Below are 22,044 nucleotides of genomic sequence, written 5' to 3'. Positions count from 1 at the left end.
GTCCAAATCACCAGAAGGTGAAGAAGGCACAGAAAGCAGTCTTTTCTTTTCTTTCTTAGGAGGGGGAGAGCCCTCCGACACAGAAAGAGCCTCTGAAAAGGGTGTCTTAAGGAGGCACTTCAGAATTAACTTTTTTTTTTGCGTTCATTCAGAGTGCGGGCACTAAACCCCTTGCAAACAGAACACGGAGGTTGTACCTAGAGATGAAGCACCCCCAAACAATACACACAGTCCTCATGAGAGTCACTGTTTGGCATTTTTCTACTACATTTCAGGCATTGCTTAAAGCCTGATGTTCCTTTCTTTTCAGACATTCGACACACATACAACAAACACCCAAAGAGGAGGCTAGAAGGGAGATTATATATGTAGCTACATAGTTGATGATTAGTGATCAGCAGTATGGTTTCATGCCAGGAAAGAGCACTACAGATGCGATCTTTGCTCTGAGACTGTTGATGGAGAAGTACAGAGAATGTCGGAAGGAGTTGCATTGTGTTTTTGTAGACGTAGAGAAAGCATATGACAGGGTGCCTAGAGAGGAGTTGTGGTATTGTATGAGGAAGTCAGGAGTGTCAGAAAAGTATGTAAGAGTGGTACAGGATATGTATGAGGGTAGTGTGACAGCGGTGAGGTCTGCAGTGGGAGTGACAGATGCGTTTAAGGTGGAGGTGGGGTTACATCAAGGATCAGCTCTGAGCCCTTTCTTATTTGCAATGGTGATGGACAGGTTGACAGATGAGATAAGACAGAAGTCCCCATGGACTATGATGTTTGCAGATGACATTGTGATCTGTAGTGAGAGTAGGGAACAGGTGGAGGAGACCCTGGAGAGATGGAGATATGCCCTAGAGAGAAGAGGAATGAAGGTCAGCAGGACTAAGACAGAATATATGTGTGTGAATGAGAGGGAGGATAGAAGAATGGTGAGGATGCAAGGGGTACAGGTGGCGAAGGTGGATGAGTTTAAATACTTGGGGTCAATAGTTTAGAGTAACAGTGAGTGTGGAAGAGAGGTGAAGAAGAGAGTACAGGCAGGATGGAGTGGGTGGAGAAGAATGTCAGGAGTGATTTGTGACAGACGAGTACCTGTAAGAGTGAAAGGGAAGGTCTACAAGAGGGTAGTGAGACCAGCTATGTTATATGGGTTGGAGACAGTGGCATTGACAAAAAGGCAGGAGTTTGAGCTGGATGTGGCAGAATTAAAGATGGTAAGATTTGCACTGGGCGTGACGAGGGTGGACAGGATTAGGAATAAGTATATTAGAGGGTCAGCCCAGGTTGGAAGGTTTGGAGACAAAGCCAGAGATGCACGATTACATTGGTTTGGACATGTGCTGAGGAGGGATGCTGAGTATATTGGGAAAAAGATGCTAAGGATGAAGCTACCAGGTAACAGGAAAAGAGGAAGGCCTAAGATAAGGTTTATGGATGTGGTGAGAGAGGACATGCAGGTGGTTGGTGTGACAGAGCAAGATGCAGAGGACAGGAAGAAATGGAAACAGGTGATCTGCTGTGGCGACCCCTAACGGGAACAGCCAAAAGAAGATGATAATGATGATGATGGTATTTAAGAATTACCATAAAGGGTAGGGAGAAAGGCATTATCACCAATGTTACTAAGGTTACTGATGGGTAATGAGGAAAAGAAATCAAAAGGAAAAGATAAAGGCTAGTGACAGACAAAGATAGACAAAATCAGGAAAAATTACAAGAAGCTCCTATCAAAAATTCTATTAAATATCAAAAAATGTTCGACTTAGCTGAGAGCGGTCTTGAATGCTGCTTTACAGCTACGCGGCAAACAAGATCTGAGGTAACAGAGAGAAGGTTACTACGGGTAAAAGCTTAGCTTGAGAGTTTTTTGGCTGGCGCAAGCTTGGTATAAGGCCAACTCGGTTCTGAGGATGGAACCGACACCCCATCAGTGATGAATGAATGAAGATTAACAACATCAGATAGTTCCTTCACCAGATCCCTGTGTAATCTCATAAAATGAAATAGGTAGCTAAATGCCCTCAAGGTAAATGTGGAAGAGGCATAAATCCTTTTCCCAAATCTGTCCAAGGCTCGCAATTCTCTGTTGAGAGGGTGGACAGAAGAGCTCTCTTGTGTGAGCTCCTTCTTGGTAGCAGCCGAAACAACTATAGCATCTACCAGGATACCCTTGGTCCAAAAAGTCTTGTCCGAAGAGGTACTCAAAATCTTGTCCACTCTCTTGGGGATCAGATCTACAGTATCCAGCTCCTTCCATTTCCTACTCTACAGTAGCTCAATAAGGGGTTCGGCAGGGAGAGACACCCAGGTATTGGATGGGCCACACCCAAAAGTCTCCCACAGAACTGATTCCTCTGGGGAAGGGTTTTGGGCAGACCAGCCACCTCTCTGGCATAGGATTTCTAGAATGCCTCCAAAGGAGACTTCGTCAGGTGGCGACCTGAGGGACCCTTCTCCTTCCTTGAAATTGGTGTCAGTGAGGGATTCCTCAGATGAATCCATATGCCTCCTCTTACACAACCTCTTCCAGGGGACCTCCTCAGTGGGACGCTCTAGAGAGGTGCCAGAAGACTCTCGGAAATCTGCAGAAGGGAGGCTGTGGAGACTTTCTGGGTGGTTCCGAGGATGGGTGCACCTAGGCTCCCCAGGGTGGGAGAGAACCCTCTCCATCACCTAAAGAGCATAAGGGCTCTGTCTCTCTGAAAGCAGTCCCCAATGGGCCGAAGCCACCACAGCAGACATTTCCTGAGGGGCCTGAGCATTCTGCTCCAAAGGGAGCATCAGGGCTGATCTGTTGAAGACCGATACCCTGAGGGGGGAGAGACAGCTCCAAAAACTTCGGAGTTGGCATCAACCCACTGGAGCCAACCTCAGAGAAACGGCTCAAAGAAGCACTCATAACTGATAAGGTCTGAGCTGAACTCATCTAGGAAACAGTCGGGGGCAATGAAGGAATTTCGATCAGCTCTAACATCCCAGCACTGGAGTCCAATGGAACCAAGGGTTCTGACACTGAAGGATGGGTTGGAGAAGGAGCAGTAGCAGGGAAACCCTTACAGATCCAGATGTGGACAAAAGCCCCATCTGGATCAGGGCTTCAAGGAACTCCCTCATCAGTCTGCCCATGTCCTTGGAAGTAAGGCTTTGGGAAGACCTGGGCAAGCAGGAGGGAGACTTCCTGTACAGTTCAGTCAGAGATGGGCAAGCAGGAGGGAGAATTCCTGTACAGTTCAGTCAGAGACTTGGGGCCGACACAGATGTTGGGACAGCCACAGAAGTGGCACTTGGCCACAAAGCAATGGAAGATGATCGGGGCAGAGGAGAGGAAATAGGAGCCGAGGACTCCGGGTCAGAGTGGGTCAGCTCTGAGACTCTTGGAGCCTTCTTGGGTGGCTCTGAGGAGAAGTTCATGGGTGAGTGCTTCCTGCTCTTCCGGGCCTCCAGGGACTTTTTTGGGGGAGTTAAGCCCTCAAAGTGGAAGGGACACCCAAAGAGGAAGATGGAGGGAGCAAGCCCTTAAGGATAAGCTTGCTCCTCCTATCCACCAGGGCCCTATGGTGGAACCATTTGCACATCTCACATTGGGAGTCCAGATGTGCAGGCCCATGCAGTAAATGCACTCCCTGTGGGCATCAGACAGTGGGATCTTATGCCCACAGGAAGTGCATTTCTTGAAACCAAGTGGTATCTGGCCAGCCATAAGAGGAGGAGCAAAAAGGGGACAATTGGCAAAGAAAGATTTTTTTTACAAGAAAAATAGAAAAGGAATTATGGCACAAGAAAACCTGAAAAAAATCAACAAAAGGCAGAGAAAACTACCAGCAGGGAAGCTAGAGAAGTAGAAGAAGAGAATAGCACAAAAGTTTTTTAATGCAACACTCACACTCAGAAAAATTAGCAGAAGAGCTCAGAGCCCAGGAACCTTGCTACTGAACGAATGCGTGGCAAATGATATCTGAGGTAGTGAAGGGGAGCAGGCATTATGGTAGAAGGGAAGAGCTCAGGTCTGGAATCTTAGTCTTGGAGAGCAGCTGGTTGGTTCCAAGGGTAAGAACCAAGACTCACACGTTAATGGAAATGAAGATGACATCAGATGCATCTTTTTAAGTCTAGTGTTACCATGAAACTTGAAAGAGGAAGAAGAGGTAACAGGTTGTAAAGTGCCATCAATCTGAATCTGGGCATTATCACAAACAGGTTTAGGAAAGAAAGACTTAGAACTGGTCTCCAAGCATTTTCTTTCTTTGAAACTAGGAGCATCCTTGAATAACAACCCTTCTTTACTTGGGAAGGAAGAACTGGTTCTATAGCTCCTTGGAACGGCATCTGATGGAGAATCAGTGGAAATAAAACACTCTGATCTGGAAGAATGACGCCCTGGAAAGGAGGAATTTCCTCCCATTGCCATCTGTAACCTGGATGAATGATTTTCAGAACCCATTTGTCTGAAACTATCTGTTGACAAAGATAAAAACTGAAACTCAGACTTTCTGGAAGGAAAAAGGGGCCAGGGTGGAAGGAGGTCTCAAGGTCTCTTAAACTGTCATTCAGAATTATTGGACTGTCCTTGGTTTTGGGAGGTTCAAGGCGGTTTTTTTTGGAATCCTCTTGCCTTTCTTCTTAACCATCTGTCTAACTGTATTTTGCTGTGACTGTTTATTATGTTTTTTGTCAAAATTGGATGAGGAGACAGAAAATCCCTTGGAAAATTTGGAAAAGGAGGGCTAAAAAATCTTAGATTCCCTGGATCAGCTTAACCTTTTCAATACACATTTTGATCATCTCTGCAGTATAGGGGCCAAACATTATATATCTCTATTCAAGGGTGAATTTAAAATCTCATTTTTAATATCCTCGGAGAGGTTCTGAGAATACAGCCATGCAAACCTCCTCAAAACAATACCACAGGCTATAGCCCTTGAAGAAGTATCAGCAGAGTCATAAACACATTGTAAACAACAAGCAGTGACCTATGCAATAGAAGAAATTAAGTTATTTCAAACAGATTTTCCTTACAAGAAGAAAATGCAGATAAAGCATTTCTTGTACTTTCACACTCAGAATAAACATTAGCATATGAAAAATTCTGAAAATCAAAGTTGCAGAAGTATACACTTTTTCCCTATACCTATCAATAATCTTCTCATCCTTATCAGAGAATGTATATTTGGAATTGACTAGGTGCTTAGCAGCAGTGGGATCAACTAGAGCTATAACCGCTGGGTCAGGTTTGGGAATAGTGTATTAAAATTTTAAAGACCGAGGAACTTTATACTTTCAATCTGCCTTTTTAGGGACATATGACTATCAGGAAAACTGCAGCAGTAAAATACACATCCTCTAAAGAAGACAGAAGAGGAGGAATGGGTGTAGAATCTAGAAAATCCTTCTCTAACAACTCAGTATTTTCTGAGGGACTGAGAAACCTCAGTGTTCTTTCACTGAAAACACTGGCATATTCTAGCAACAGTTTCAGAGAAAGAGAAGCCCCCACAGGGAGAATCAGAAACTCAGCTCTCCTCTAAGTTTGTATAAGAAATCTGAGGTAAAAAAAACATATCCGTCCCTGCATATTCCGGTTCAGATTCAGAATCTTGAATCTCTTCAGCAAAAAAGGTATTCCTCTTACTTTTATCAGGAACTACTTTATAAGGGTCAAAAGTCTGAATTAAACCCTGGGCCAGACCCAATAAACTACTACTAGCCAAAGAAATCTGAGGAGGAATAGATACATGCTTAGTTTTCTGTTTCTTTTTGACAAGAAAAATGGGGCCAGCTGTGTTACTAATTACAGCAGCAGCAGGAGCTTCCCAAGGATGGGTACAGTATTCTGACAAAACAGGGAAACTTTCCCTGTTCCATCTTCCAGGACAGACAAGAGTGACTTTCCCCTGCCCACTGAGGAGACCCCAACAACCGCAGAGCATGTGGCTAACCCCTTGTCCATACTGGCTGTGGGTGCTACACCAGAGGGATCTGGGGTAAACGATGAGTGGTCTAAGTACAACAAATGGCAACAGCAGAGTCACCTACCTGTGGCTCAGGCAAATTGCTAGACCGCTGTGGTGGCAAAGGCTGTTTGCTTAATTTTTCTTCTTTTTGTGGCTGGAAGAAGGACCAACCATGGGACTGGTAGTCTGTTCCATGGTCAAGATGAAAATGATGCATCTTTCCCATGGAAGACAAGTGGCAAATGCCAGCAAACACTACCAGCCGGTTACTTTTTGACAAAAAACACAGTAAAAAACACTTTAAAACACAGTGTCAGCCCCACAAAAGTAAAATAAAAATGATTTCTCCACAGAGAAAATGTTTTTAGTTACTTTACACCACTTTTAAAATGACAGGAAAAACAAGTGCCATTTAAAAACATGTTACAGTCTTGTGACAGTCTGTTAAAATACAACACTCCTAGCTTTAAAATAACTTTCCTGAAGAGGAAAGCAATAAAACAGCAACACAAATAAGAAAATAGAAGCTTTTTTTCCCTAAAGGGAGTTTATCTGCCAAACAAAGGAGCAGCACAAGCCAACGGTTGATACTCGAAAGCTTTAGAGGAACATACTCTTTGGCATCAGTAAATCTCTGAAGGGCTTCGCACCCAAACTTGTCTTCTAATCAGCTCATCTTGAGCTGCCTGACAGTTTGGGCATGTGGAAGGTACACTGAAAGTTTGGAACCTGGCCAGCTATTATATCCTTGGCAGGATATAACCCATACAGCTAATGTTACTACAGCAGTAATCAATAGATGAACATTCTATAAGAGGTACCGGTGTGAATGATGTTTTTAGCAATCCATAGGATTATTCTGAATGCCATAATGAATACCATCTCTAGATGAATGAAGGTGGTGTGAAGAGGTGTCCAAGAATGCAGCGCTCAATATCTTAATGTGGCATGCAACATGGTAACAATACTCCAGGTACACGTCAGTCACTGGGTTTGCAGAGGTTATGTCTATTAGAGACATCTACTTTAAAAAGACATGTTTATGCATATGGGAAAGGAAGCAGCAGGTTCACTTGGTGAAGGAACAACATAGAGAAATGTTGATAAAGAGGAATGGAAAAAGGTGGGCTGTGGGCTTAGTGGGGCTAAACAGGAAAGGGTGGCTCTACTTGCAATTTTGAAAGTTAATGTATCACTGTGTTGTATCTTTGGTAGCAGTCTCCCAGGGTGCAACTTGATGGGTCTGAAAAAGTGTCACTAGTGACCATGACATCCTACTGGTCAAAGAAGAGATTCCTGTCTATGACTGTATCTTGGTCGTTATCAAAATCTGTCTTAACTGTGCATTCCTCAGTACAGCAAGTGGCAAGGATCAATTGTCTTCTTAAAGTTATTATGATACATTTGTTAACATTAAAGGGCAAACCATGATTTTTAGAACATGTTTCAAAGGTGTTCTGCTCTTTCTGGAGAGCCACTGTGTCTAAATGGGAGAGAAAAAATGCTATCAAGTTTCCAGTTACCCGCAGACTTCATGTGTCTTAAAAGAAAACCTGCGCAGACTGTAAATCCTTGAATAGCTAGTCCTTTACGTTTATTTTTTAAAATGCTGGGTCGAGTAGAATTATTTGCCTTATTTGATGATGCTTAAAACAGTGCTACTATGGCAGCATGTCACAGCTTGGGCAGGATGGACCCAGGTGACAGTCTGCAGAATCAGGAGCAGGCATCATGTTTTCTTTACATGTGGTGCTCTAAGTGTCTAATTAAGGGACTGAAATCCTGGACAAGAAGCAAACTGATATTTGCATGCTGCTCTGCTTTACAAATGCAGACACAGATTTATATTATAGATACACACACACACACACACACACACACACACACACACACACACACACACACACACACACACACAAATAGAGACAAAATAAATGCAATGCTTTCTCACTAAGCCACAAAACAGCATTCTATGACACTGCGTATTTCTGCAACGCAACATTTAATACTCACAGATAATTTCTAAGGGAGAAATAGGAATGACATGGAATTTCTTCCATGTTTACTACCAGATTCTTTCCTAACAATCTAGCAGCATACTTTACATATTCAGGGTGCAAACAACTGAATACTGAGTTATGCATTAAATGTCCATATGATATACTGTACTCTGTACAGCCTTGCTATGTAAGCTTTATTTTGATAGCTGGAAAAGGTGCTTATTTCTATATTCCACATTTATATAAAATAGCTAATTATGTGGAAGCAGAAACTAATAGTATTGTCCTGCAGTTTGGTACAAAGTATACATTTGAGCCAAAAACACACTTTAATATTACCAGCCTTTAATTTTGACATTATTAATTTATGAACTTCTCTCTCAAGATTTACTGAGATAACAAAAAAAGGTTTACAAAAACAGCACTGTATAACTTGTTACATCAGACACATTACTACAAACTTATATGCAATGACATTTAATAAAGACTACTCAAAAATAAGAAGTGAAATCAGTTAATACAATGCAATTCCTGCAGAAATATGTCAAACTATAAATACAAAAAGGGAAACAAATGAAGTTTATGATTACCTTTTATATTTTTATGAACAGCAAATCTGCTGTACCAAGTAAAAGAAAAAAGCATCCCATTACATCAAACTGACGTGTACCCCAATCAGCACATTTTCTTCATAGTGTGTTTTTTTTCCCTAAAGGGCTGCGTTGCATTTATTCTGATCACCTGTTCTTTGTTGTCCCTAAAGCTGGCAGGAGGAGCCTTTCTAACTAGTAATGGGATCCAGAAATTTACTTGCTTAATGCTGTATAAGGAGCAGAGCTCAACATTCCTCATTTGCCTTACTTTGCTCTTGTACCACTACCAGCCTTTAAGCAACCAAGCATAAATGACACAGACACAGAGTACTAGAAAACTGTTGTTTTAAATACAGTGGAGTTTCGCATAATGCTACCAAAACAATGTGGTATTCAAATCATTATTAAAACTTTCTATATTTAACTTTCTTCTTTAAGGCCTTTTTAAGCCTAGCCATGCATCTCAAATTATTCCAAAGGGCAGAATTACTACATGAATGGAAAACTATCCTTATTAAATCAGCATATAACATCAAATGAGACTCAGACATTATTAAAACTATAGAGGGCCGCGGTAAGCCTTGTTGCCTCACAGCAAGAGGTTCTCTCGTTCGATTATCGGCGGCTGGAGCGCCTTCTGTGTGGAGTCTGCATGTCCTCCCCACGGTCATGTGACATTTAAAGACATGCAGGTAGGTGCGTGCGGGAATGGGTGTGCCTTCTTTGAAGATTGGGTGTCGGGCTGGCAACTTGTCACCGTAAAATTCACTGCCAATCATTAGCGGACCGGAGTTCCGCTGTGGCGACCCCTAACCGGGAAAAGCAGAAAGACGGTTCAGATTTATTAGCCTGCTTTCAAATACTAGCAAAATCATACACAGGCTGGACTTTAATGTCTTGCAAAATAAACTCAGTGAGTCAGGCTCTTACTAGGATGAAGAATCATCTGTGATTTGTTACCTGTTTCTTACAAAAAGCGAGAACAAACTTTTGAAAAAAAAACTGCAGACTTGCATCATTTATACAGAATTTTCAAATGTTTTTGTTTGTATTGACCATATGCATTCAACCAAGGAAGTGAAAAATTATGGGAGGCAAAAAATTGTTTATATATTGACATGTTTGTATAATGGAAAAGGATATCAGTTTGACTAGTATGAAAACAATGAGGAATCTATTTTTGGGCTTTAATTAATTAACATCTATAAATTGTTAATTCCACCTACACAGATGATATTAAAGTTGCATCATCGTTACCTGTGCTAAAAATGCAGAGCTCTTTTGGGTGGGAAGAGATAAATTCCACTCTTGAGCTTATTTTAAATTCAGATTGAACAGTATAAATATAATAGTAAATATTTTGGGAAAAATATTTAATAGCTTTTTTTGTATCCAGTGTTAGGTGAGTGGCACAGTTCACATGTTGGGTGTTACAGAAAGATCACGGCATCTTCCTCAAACTGCATATTAAAACCATTTGTACCTCTACTTTCAAAATTATGTAATGTTTACTTAGATTTTTCAAGTCTTCAGAACTTGTAATTCTAATGGGGCTAGTCGCTAGTTTGGTCCAGTCTAAACTGGAGTAGAGTTATTTCTTCTGGGACCCTATAGCAAGAAGTTAGTTGCCAAGTTCAAAACAGACCCCTGCACATTATAAGGAAGTCAGCAGGTATTGGAGGAATGGTCTACATAGAGAGAGACTAGCTTCTTTAGTTTTGTATTCAACAAGGTATAGAATGTTAAGAGGAGACTTAATGCACACAAAAGATGCAACTAAAAAAGAAGTTATGTACTTACCATAACGTTCCATCTGAGTTGTTGCTTTTCATTTGTTTTCAACCTATGGGACTTGGATCTGAGATCAGATTCGACTCGGCCGTAGACATTAACATCGTAGCCAAAATCCAAGCTCCTCCCTTACCTGCAATGCCCTGCTCTCCCTGTTTCCCTCAAATCGAGTTTGCTGCAGGACAGCACCACTCAACCCACAGCAGAGTACCTTAAACCCTGACCATTAAAGGGGTACACACACACTAGACTCAAAACCCGGATCATGAAGAAGCTTGTGCATGCATCTGTCCAGTCCACAGCACAGCGCAAAGGGAGGGGGAAGGAGGGAAGGATGGTTGAAGACAAATGAAAAGCAACATCTCAGATGGAATGTTATGGTAAGTACATAACTTCTTTATCTGAAGTTGTTGTTTGTTCTGTCCTTGTGGAAGACAGGAGGTTTAATTGACAATGGCTGCAATTCAGATACCCACTTGACAGAGGTGATAGCTACCAAGAAGGTCAACTTCCAAGATAGAAAATCCATGGTGGCAGTTGGTTCAAAAGGAGGAGAAACCAGGGCCTGTAAAACCAAGGTAAGTTCCCAACAGACATGGGGTCCTTGATTGGTGGCCTCAGGAAGAAGGTACCCCTCAAAAATGCCTTGCAAAGTTTATAAGAAGCCAGGGAAGCAGAATTCTCATCCTCATGGAAATTACAGATGGTTGCCAATTGAACTTTAATCGCAGAAAAACTAGCTCCGTTGTGGAAAGTATGGGCTAAAAAATCCAAAATGGCACGAAAAGGAGCTGTAAAAGGTTTCAACTTATGCTGTGATGCCCAGATGGGAAAACAATTCCATTTATTGCAGTAAATGTTTCTAGTAGAAGCCTTATGAGCCGCAACCAAAATCTTTTTAAACGGTGAAGAAACCCAGGAGTTCTTGCCATTAAAGGAACTGGAGTAGCCATATGGTGAGCTTCAGGCTGACTAAGTCTGGGTGTGGTACCCCTGACAGGTGCGACAGGAGATCTGGAACCAGATCCAGAGTCCAGGGTGGCCATGTCAGATGAGACCAAATAGTGGGGAACCAAACTTGTTGAGGCCAGAAGGGGGGAAATGAGGATGAATTTGTTCTTCAACTGCTGTGCTTTCTGAAGAAACTTGGGGATCAGAGGAAGAGGAGGATAAGCATAAAGTAGACCGGAGGGATAGCATGGACAAGAGCATCTCTGGGTGACTACCCCCCCCCCCCAGAGGGGGGAATCAGGGCAAAAAACTCACTGCACTTGGCATTGGAAGGAGAGGCAAAAAGATTGCAGCAAGGATGACCCCATTTCCAAAAGATCATGTCCACCACTGAAGGATTCAGAAACCACTCATAAGGCATCAAAATGGTTCTGCTGAACCTGTCCTCTAGAATATTGGACTTTCCCAGAATGTGCATTGCCACCATAAAATGATTAGAGTAGATCGTCCACTCCCACAGTCAGATGGCCTTGTGGCATAGGGAATAAGATCTGGTATACCAGTCAAAGGACACGTCTGTCTGGATGGCAATTGTCCCCATGGGAAGAAAAGCTTAAAGGGCTTGCAACACCAGAAGCACCACTCTCATCTCCAGGACACTGATATGCAGTGTCACAAAAGGAGATACGGCCAGCCCAGCTATCTGGAATTTTGTAAATAATTATATATCATTGGTGAATATCAAAATGATTTGTGTAACTTGCTTGTTTTACAAGTGTATTAGACCTGTATGTTATGTGTATGTCAAACTACTGGTACAGAAGTGTGTGTTGAAAAGGGTTTGTAAAGTACTGAGCTTAAAAATTTAACCACACTGTATCCTACTGGAATAGAACAGAAATGTACCTGCACTACTGTAACTGTTTAGATGTGCATATTTTAACAGTGGCAACTGGGATACAGGAGGTTAACTTAAAAAAAAAATAGCTGAAATTAAATTACTTTATGGTCATGCAATAAAAAGATATATTTCAGTTTCAGTGCAGCAGGAGACAATGTCTGTTACTAGATAAGTTTTCTGTACTGTCTTTAAATGTGGAGGAATGTAAATTAATTTACGACTTCCACCATTTGCCAAAAGATCTGAGGTCTATGTATTTTCAAAGATGGATGCTAAATACTGCTTTTTTTCAGCAGTGGGGAGTTTACCTGGGATAGAGTCAGATGTCAAGAAATGATGTAATTCTGCAAGCTATCCCAGCAGTAATATTTGAAATATTAATTTAAGAACTCTCTGACACAGAGATAGCATTCTGTACTTTGTCTTTGACTGGCAACATCAAAATCCACTCACTACATATGTCTTGCTGCTCTAATTAAGTAAGTGTACTAGGGTAGAGTATAATTCTTTTAGATATAGCCAGGAATATAGCAAAGCTTAATTTAGATGTTTATCTTTATTTATTTGAGACTGTCCTGCAATGTTGTTTTAAATATTTCCTGGGATTTTGAACTCTGATGTTACTGGAAATGTATATTTAGTGTTGCCTTGTTCTTGTATTTTTTATTATTAAATATATTTACACTTTTCATTGTGGCTGGTCTGTCTAGACATATTTAAGTTCTGAGAGTACTTGCATATTTATTTGGTGACACTGTGTAGGCCACTGCTAATAGCTTTGCTCTTGTCAAACTACCATTTGTATTGATAGTAACATTACACCATAAGACTGAACACACTTTGTTAAGAGCCTTAAAGTACCTGATAAAGAGGGGGCTGGTGGCAGTAATAACTACCTTATAGTCTGGGGAGAAGGGGGCATAGCTAGTAAACCTGTGCCAGCTTTTCCCAGGTGTGTGTGTGTGTGTGTGTGTGTGTGTGTGTGTGTGTGTGTGTGTGTGTGTGTGTGTGTGTGTGTGTGTGTGTGTGTGTGTGTGTGCGCGTGTGTGTGTGTGTGTAAAACAAATCTCCAAGAGTGTGTGTGTCAGCTACTTGGGCAGGGACACGAAGCACTGGTTGGACAGAGAGAGTGTTGGAGGTCTTGGCTTGGCCACTCAGCTGAGATCTCAATTCTATAGCTGTGCCAGTGGGGAATCTTAATGGGGATCTGGAGAAAGAAGGAGAAACCAGCCCCAGACTGACTGTCATCTCTGTGTGCTCTTAAGTGAAATTGCACTTGATGCAGTGAGCTGCATCTGGAAATACTATGTGTGTAATTTGTAATCCTCCCAATGTACGTTCCCCCACTGGTGCCAGTGATGAGGATTGAGGCTCCCTGTCTACTGGGCCAGTGGTGGGGCGTTACATGCAGATTGGTCTCCAAGGGGGACTATGTGCTTTGGACAGTCCATCCCATGAAATACCCCCCCCCCACCCATGCAGGGAGGCATCCACAGTCACTCTGATTGAGGGGAAGGAAGAACAAATGGGTGGCACAGAAGGAGGTCCAGGGACTGAAGAGACTCCCAACAAACCCAGGATAGCCGAATTGGGTATGAAATAGAGTAGAGACTACTGCGCCGCCAAAGTCCACTGCAGATTCCTCATATGTAGGAGCGTAATTGGCAGCAGAGTTACTGTGGCTGCCATCAACCCCAATGCCTGAAGAACCATACCCACTGGTGGGCAAGGAGTTTGTAGTATAGACCGCACATGATGCTGGAGCAAAAGTAACTTGTCTGGTGGCAGAAACAACCTGCTCTGTACTGTGTCCAACCAGGTGCCTATAAAATCCATCGCTTGAGCTGATTCCAAGTTCGATTTCGCCAGACTGATCAATATGCTCAGGGAAGATGGTAGGAGAAGGAGGTAATCCCTGGCCTGCAGAAGCCGATGACTGGTGGGAGCAGAGAGGAGCCAATCGCCCAAGTAAGGAAACACATGGAATTCCTGCAGTCTCAAGTGAGCCTCCACTAACACCATCACTTTGGTAAACATCTGGGGGGCTGTGGTAAGTCTAAAGGGGAGTACTCTGAATTGGAAGTGACTGGCTCCCAGCCAGAAGCGAAGAAACCTCCTGGAGTGCCTGTTCATTTTTAAGTGATAGTACGCGTCCTAAAGGTCTATAGAGCACATCTAGTCATTGTTCTGCAAAAAGAGCAGAATAAACTGCAAGCTGACCATCCGAAACTTCATTTTGGCAATAAACAGGTTCAGGGCAGTGAGATCCAGACCTGAAGCCCCCATTTTCTTTGGCAGCAAAAAGAATCTGGAAAAAATGCCTGACCTGGACTGGTCTTGGGGACGGACTGGATGACTTGTTTTTCAAGCAGCCTGGTGATCTTTACAGCTGCTGTCTCACACTGACTGGGTGGAACATTCGGGAGGTTTCTCTTTGGAGTGGGGGGGTGAAGAAATGGGATGGAATAACCTCTGGATATAATTTGAAGCACCCAATGATTGTTTGTGATGGACTCTCAGACTGTTGGGAGCAGAGAGAGACACCCCCCAACTGTCTCCAGAGTAGAGCAGCCGAGCAATCTCTCAGAAAGGGCCTGTCCGAGAATGAATTTTGAGACCCTTAGTTCCTTGGACACCCTCTGCCACATGGACGGCATTTGATTTGTCATTTCCCCTCTGCCCCTGAGGGAAGGTTGACTCTGAACTTCTTGGGAAGAGCCCTGAAACTTTTGAAAACACAACTTCTTAGCCCCTGGCTGATTCCTAGAATAGGTCTGTTGCACAGTAGAGAAGCAGATCCCAATGGCAGACAAGGTCTTCCCATCTTTCTCACTCTGGGTGAGAGTATCACGAACAGTAGGACCAAACAATGGACCTGTCAAAGGGGGAGGTCATGAAGGACACCTTGAAGGGTTCCGAAAACACACAAAGTTGGAACCAGACATGTCGCCTAATGGCAAAGCCTGTCCCAGCTGCCTTCATGGTACCCTCAGTCACATGAGAAAATAACCTCATGGACGTGTTTGGTATGGTTGTCAAGGTGGCCAGTTGGGAGGAGAAAACCTACTTCTCCTCATTTGACATGGACCCCGGGGCAGACATAGAAAGTTCCTTAACCAGGTCTCTTTGCAGACTGGTGATGTGTGCCAAATAGTTTAGCACACTCAGAGCAAAGGTGGCTGAAGTGTAAACTCACTTCCCAAAGTGGTCCATCACCCTCGACTCCCTGTTTGGAGGATGGACCAATGAGATCTCCTGAGCCAGCTCCTTCTTGGTGGCCACCGTAACCACCAAGGCATAGACCAGAGAACCCTTGGACCAATGAGGTCTGTCCGAAGTGGAACTGAGTACCATGTCCGGGTGCCTCGGAATGGGCTCAACCATGTCCGGTTCCTTCCATGCCCTGTGGGAGATGACATCTACCAATGGATCCTCAGAGGGGATATCCAAGATGTAGAGGGTCCTGTGCCAAACACTTCCAGGAATACATACTCATCAAGGTTGGGTTTAAGGGAAAACCAACCACCTCATTGACACAGGATTTCCATGATGTCTCTGAATGAGACACCATCAGGAGATGATCTAGACGACCCCTCCCCCTTATCCAAGTCTATACATTCCATGAGAGATTCTGGGAGGTAATCTAAATATCTCCTCTAGCACATATGCTTCCAAAGTGCCTCTTCAGGAGAATATTCTGGACAGAACTTGGAAGTTTCATGGGGTTCCTGAAAAGGAACATCCTGGGGAGGTCTGGCAACAGGCTGTCCCTGAGGAGGCAGTATGGATGACTCCATCCCAGAAACAGAAGGAGCAAGGGCGGACTCTGAGGAGGGAAGTGATAAGGCTCTCGAGGGAGCCGGGAGGACCATTTCCACCACCTTGAAGGCGAAGGTTAGCAGACCCCAGAAGACAATGCAGCTGGAGCTGAAGCCACCAGCATCAGAGCCTCCTGGACAATCACCCTGCTGCCAAAGGGGGAGACAAGCTTCCCAGTGCCAAAGCCCTGCAGAGAAGAGACAGCTCCGAAAACTTCGGAGTTGACACTGAAGTTACAGCCCTGAGAGTAGGCAAGGTCCAATAACATTGGAGCTGAACTGCTCAAGGTAACCATCGTCATCGAGGTACAAGTGACCATTGGCATCACCACAGCACCGGGAAACCTCGTACCCAAGAACTCCGAAGATGAAGGTCGGATCAGAGAAGGACAGATCGGTATAAATTCAGACTGCGTGTTCACGGCTCCAGAGGGGGACAGAGCAGGCAAGACCTCAAGCTGTATCTGAGCCCTGGGAAACTTCATCATCATCCGGACCACCTCAGCTTTAGACAGGCCCTGAGTGGACTAGAGAGAGGACGCCACCAACCCTGGCCTGGAATGGTGCTAGGGAGAGGTAGAAATAAGAGATTTGGCGTGGCCCTTCAAGATTAATTTATTCCTATGTCGATAAGAGCGTGTTGATTAAAACCCGCACAAATCGAACAGGAGGAATCCAGGTGGGCTGCCCCCAAGCACACCACACACAGAGTGTGGGCATCAGATGGAGGTATCTAATGCCCAATCTCTGTACACTTTTTAAACCCAGCTGGCTTAGGAAGGTCAGCCATAGAGTAAAAGTACACAAACACACACACACAACAGAAGAGAAAAGGAAAGAGAAAGACAGAACAGGTTTTTTTTTTTGTAAAGAACCCCTAAAGTGCACCAAAGTGAACTAGAGAAAGGAGGGTAGGAACATGATAAAAGAAAAAGCAAAAAAACTAGACTTGACTAGAACAAACTCTCAGAAACCACCCCGAAGGAGCTCAGAAATGTTGTCCCATGCTGTTCGAATGAGTGGCAAATGAGATCTGAGGGGGGGGGGTTAGCGGGGCATTGTGAGTAGGAAGGAGCTCAGAGTTTAGCTCTGATGCTAGTGTATATGGCTGAGATGTATCCGATCTCAAATCCGAGTCCCACAGCTTGAAGATCAAATGAAAACAACAACTTCAGATCTAGATGTTTAAAAGTTTTTGGATACACAATTTTAAGTGCAGCACTCCATGTGAGAATGCACAATTTATATAAGAATAACAGAACAGTGACTTAATTTTTCAGTGTTCCACTAAAATGTGGAATCAGCTACCTAATGTTATAAGGAATAGCACTGATGGGAATTTCTTCGAGGAAAAAAAGATTTACATGTTTGTACTAAGTGCTTTGAGCTCTGGTGGGCATTGAGGATTGTTTCCTTGCCTGAACGATAAACTTCATATTTTAAAATAAATAAAATCTGAGGAGTCCTAGACTACATAACTTTCACCATTTTAGAAATGTTCTGTTTGCTGAAACTGAATTCTGGCTTGCAATTATAGCTGGCATTGCTTTATAGTTTGCATATTCACAAGAACGCATTTTATGTTACATTTTCTTTCAAGACAGTATCTACTTCAAAAGCTTTAAGCAGTTAAGTGATCTGCAGCACAAAGCATCATTGGTAGTTAAGCTGCCATTAAATATGCTCTTGTTTTTTTGGCTAAGAGCATACACAATCCACTCTTTATATCTATGGCTTGACAGTGGCTCACAGAGTATTTGCTAAAATCCTATAGAATGACAGGAAATATTTTGTGCATCACTGAGTTATTCAAACCTACAGTCTTTTGCTCCTTTGACTTAGATAATGGTACATGCACAAGATGAAAAAGGAAAAAACAGTTGAAACAAAAACACTAAAACACTACACAGATGGCAGTTAATGTAGACTGAGAGGGTGTTTGAGCTAAAGCTAATTAAATCTTCTGTCTGATATGTACTGGTAAGATAAAATTACTTTGTTTTTTGACTAAGTCTGAATTATTCTAACTTACTCATCTTTCTGTTTTTATGCTAGCAGAGATGATCTTGCCTGGGCATCTGTCACTTACACAAAGACTCTGAGCAGAATGTGTAAGTCACTGTATAGAAACCAGTATTTAAGGCAAATAACAGGGATATGTCCCCCTCCCCAATGTCATGCGACCCTGGAGTTGGTATATATAGTCGGGGGGCACAGCCCCCCACATTGGGGGGTGTGGAGGGCAAAGCCCCCCCACCTATTTTCATTTAAAATCTGTACTTTTTGTGTTATTTTCTTCTTTTAAAGGAAACTAGGTGGGAGGCTTTGCCCCCCACACCCCCCAAATCCCATTTTTATGCCTTGAATACTGGTTTTCAATCAAATGAAATTTCGATTAAATGGGTTTAAGTCAAATGGTCTTTCGATCAAATAAAGTAGACCCATATATATATATATATATATATATATATATATATATATATATATATATATATATATATATATATATATATAAGCCTTAAATGTGTAGCTTTAAAATGTTCCTTCAAATCAGGTAAGTCTAAACCACTTTGTTCTACTGAAAGAATCAACTTACTGCACTTAACTCTTGCCCTCTTCCCCTCCTAATTAAATTCTTTCAGCTCTTAATTATTATCCACAGCTTCTCATCTGATTGATGAAAATATGCCTGACCCATATATAAAACTGAAGGGACTAAAAACATTTTTAGTGCTTGTGTCTTACTATTCAATATCCATAAAGAGCTTCTAGTTTCTCATTTTTTGTGTTATCATTTGTTTAGTCTCTTCCCACATATCCTTAGCTGCCATAACAGAAGCCTTTATAATCCATACACATAAATACTTCATCTTGTATCCCCATACATATGGGTATTGCTCAATAAATTCAAATGGGTACACAATTTATGGCTATAGCCTTTGTTTTTGCCTTATTTCTAGATTTTGTATCCTAGCCTGCATTAATCATTAGGCAGGATATACTAATATCTTTTATGGTGTGTTGAGTATAGTTTTTATACAAGATACCTTATAAGGATAGATATATTATACATAATTTTTTCTAATACCCAGATAGGTTAGGCCTCATTCCTATTTCCTATTTTGAATATCTAACTATCAGTCTATTTGAAATTTTCACATTTTATGACTCATGGTTAAATATAGTTGCATGATACTCACTTTGTTGTCTTGATGGATATACCTTCACTGCTCGGTCTCACACAATAAATGATTAGACAATATACTCAATTCACTGTTTGGTGTGTTGAATTTTCACTTGGGTGTATTTTTTATAACTGCAATCACTTACTTTAAATAAATATTTTTGCTCTTTTCCTTGTTAGCAGAGATATACAGACCGGCTTTTTGGTTTGGTCTTTTCATACTATTAGTGACTAGTTCATCTGTAGACTGGTGTGTGCTTCCTGCCCACCCTTAGTTCCTGTGCCCTATATTGGAACTTCAGGTTTTAATTTGGTTTTCTGTATAATATAGATATACCTCTTTTTTTGGTACGCCTGGGGAGCTATAATTACCATTATCCACATCATACATTATAAATTGTTTATAATTAGTACTGTGGGTTATATACGTTATTATTCACAGCATGGACCTGAATAGTATTTTGTCCGGATTATGTGCTGATAGGCAGGATATAGGTGTTTTTGGGATCGACACCCCACCAAGCAATGATCCGGACACTAATGAACAACCACTGATTGTGGATTGTGATATGTTTTTTCATTCTCTTACCAGGGCATTCAAAACACTTAGATCCAATATTTGGCATCTTAAATTATTCCGAGCTTATTCTACTCAAAAGATGGCCCCTAGGGGACTCAGAATACGTCTTCAACCCCTAGTGGGAAGACCGGATGATAAGTTGAATCAAGATTGGAAAGAAGCCTTACAGACAGGGTCCATGTTATTTGTGAATATATTATTACAATATTATGAAAGGATTGTGGATATGAATATTCAGGAGATTAAGACTATATGTTCGGATGTGAGCAAATTTGAAACTTCTATAAAATATCAAGATAATATCAAAAAACTTTCACAAGATCTGACTGAACATGAGAAGATTATTAAGGAACGTAAAATCAAAAAATTTCATAGGGACTATTCGGATTATCAAAGGGGTAGACCATTTGAGTTTAGTCGTTCAGTCAGATTTGCTGACACAAATCAAACAAGGACAGGACCTAGTCGTACCAAAAAGAGACCACGATCTATTTTGAAAAACAGGGATGGTTCATTTAACAGTACTTCGGGGGATGATTCCTCGCTCACGGATAGTGAGGGAACATCAGATAGGGGATCACCAAATAGGAAGAAAAATAACAGGAACATCCCTTTAGAAGTGGCACAGGGCATCGGGGGGGGCAGGAAGCATAGGAAAAGAACCTCTGAATGTTTCCTTTCAGGGTCTATTGACCAATTTTCTGAGCTAGTCCCAGCTGAGACATCTAATCAGAATGTCCTGAATCTCTCTAGAACTTTACTAACTGAGGAACAAACAGCTTTATTGAATAAGAGTTTGAATTACATACCTGCCTTTTTTTCTCATGAGTATCATATTATACAGGATTTGCAAACTTTTGGTCGTAATCTCAACCTTAAATAAGAAGTTATGTACCTACCATAACGTTCCATGTTAGTTGTCTTCTCTCGCCTTCTTTCTTGCTTGATGGGTTCGGAGCCGATCCTCGGCTCCGACTCGGCACTTGCTTTAGCTCGAGAACTCCTTTTACCAGCTCGAGGCAGCCCCATATCCCATGATGCAAGGCGGTAAGTACCCAGATCTCGTTTGTTGTCAAAGGGCAATAACACCAAGCATAAAATACTTCCCAAAGGAAGAAGAAACTTACAGATGGAAAAAGGACCAGGTCTGAATGGTCTTTAGCATAATAGTTTCTTATACAAGGTCTGTCCAGGCCAGCGGGAAGGAGGGAGGGTCAAGAAAGAAGGCGAGAAGACAACTAACATGGAACGTTATGGTAGGTACATAACTTTAATGTTAAGTTGTCAATCTCGCCTTCATTCTTGCTTGATGGGACCGCGTCCTAGCACCTCTATCCTGGGTGGCTCAATGGAACAAACTCTTGAGGACTGTAGAGCCAAAACTGGCTCTGTCCCTGGAGGCCAAGTCCAATTTGTAATGGGAAACAAAAGTGTGAGGAGTGGCCCAAGTGGCCGCTGCACAAATAGTGTCCAAAGGAAGTCTAGCTTGAAAAGCTGTAGAAGTGGCTAAACTCCTAGTTGAATGTGCTTTAGGTTTTGAGCACAGCTGTTTACCCCTGAGCGTATGAATTTCAGTGATGACCGAAGAAAGCCATCTGGACAAAGTCACTTTAGAAACAGGAAGGCCTTTTTTATTATCCGCATAGGAAACAAAAAGTTGATCTGATTTTCTAAATTTTTTTGTTCTGTCCAAATAATATCTAAGTTGACGGTGGACGTCAAGATAATGTAGCTTTTGTTCAGCTCTATCTGAATAGTTTGGAAAAAATACAGGGAGATCAATGGATTGATTCAGATTGTTCTTTGAAGCGACCTTAGGTAAAAAGGACGGATTAGTTCTCAAAGATACTCTGTCTTTGTGAAAAATCAAATAGGGGGGTCGAACCGAAAGAGCATGAAGTTCAGACACCCTCCTGGCGGATGTAATAGCCACTAGGAATAAGGTTTTCCAAGAAAGATATTTCAGGGAACAAGAAACAGCTGGCTCGAAAGGGGGAAGAATCAAGGATGTCAGCACTAAATTTAGATCCCACTGAGGAGGAGGATTCCTGATTGGAGGCTTTAGTAGGAAAATTCCTTTCAAGAAGGCCCTGCAGAGCCTATGGGACATAATATTATGATCTGCTATCCCGACATGAAAATTGGAAATAGCAGCCAATTGAACTCTGACTGTGGAAGAAGAGGAGCCTGCATGAAAAATCTCTGCCAAGAAGTCCAGAACTGCCTGAACAGGGGCAGTAAAAGGATCAATATTTTGGGCCTTGGCCCAATAAGAGAA

This window comes from Protopterus annectens, chromosome 8.part0, assembly GCF_019279795.1.
Source record: "Protopterus annectens isolate FY-2018-M chromosome 8.part0, PAN1.0, whole genome shotgun sequence".
NCBI classification, from domain to species: domain Eukaryota; kingdom Metazoa; phylum Chordata; order Ceratodontiformes; family Protopteridae; genus Protopterus; species Protopterus annectens.
Note: the sequence above shows the minus strand (reverse complement) of the source record.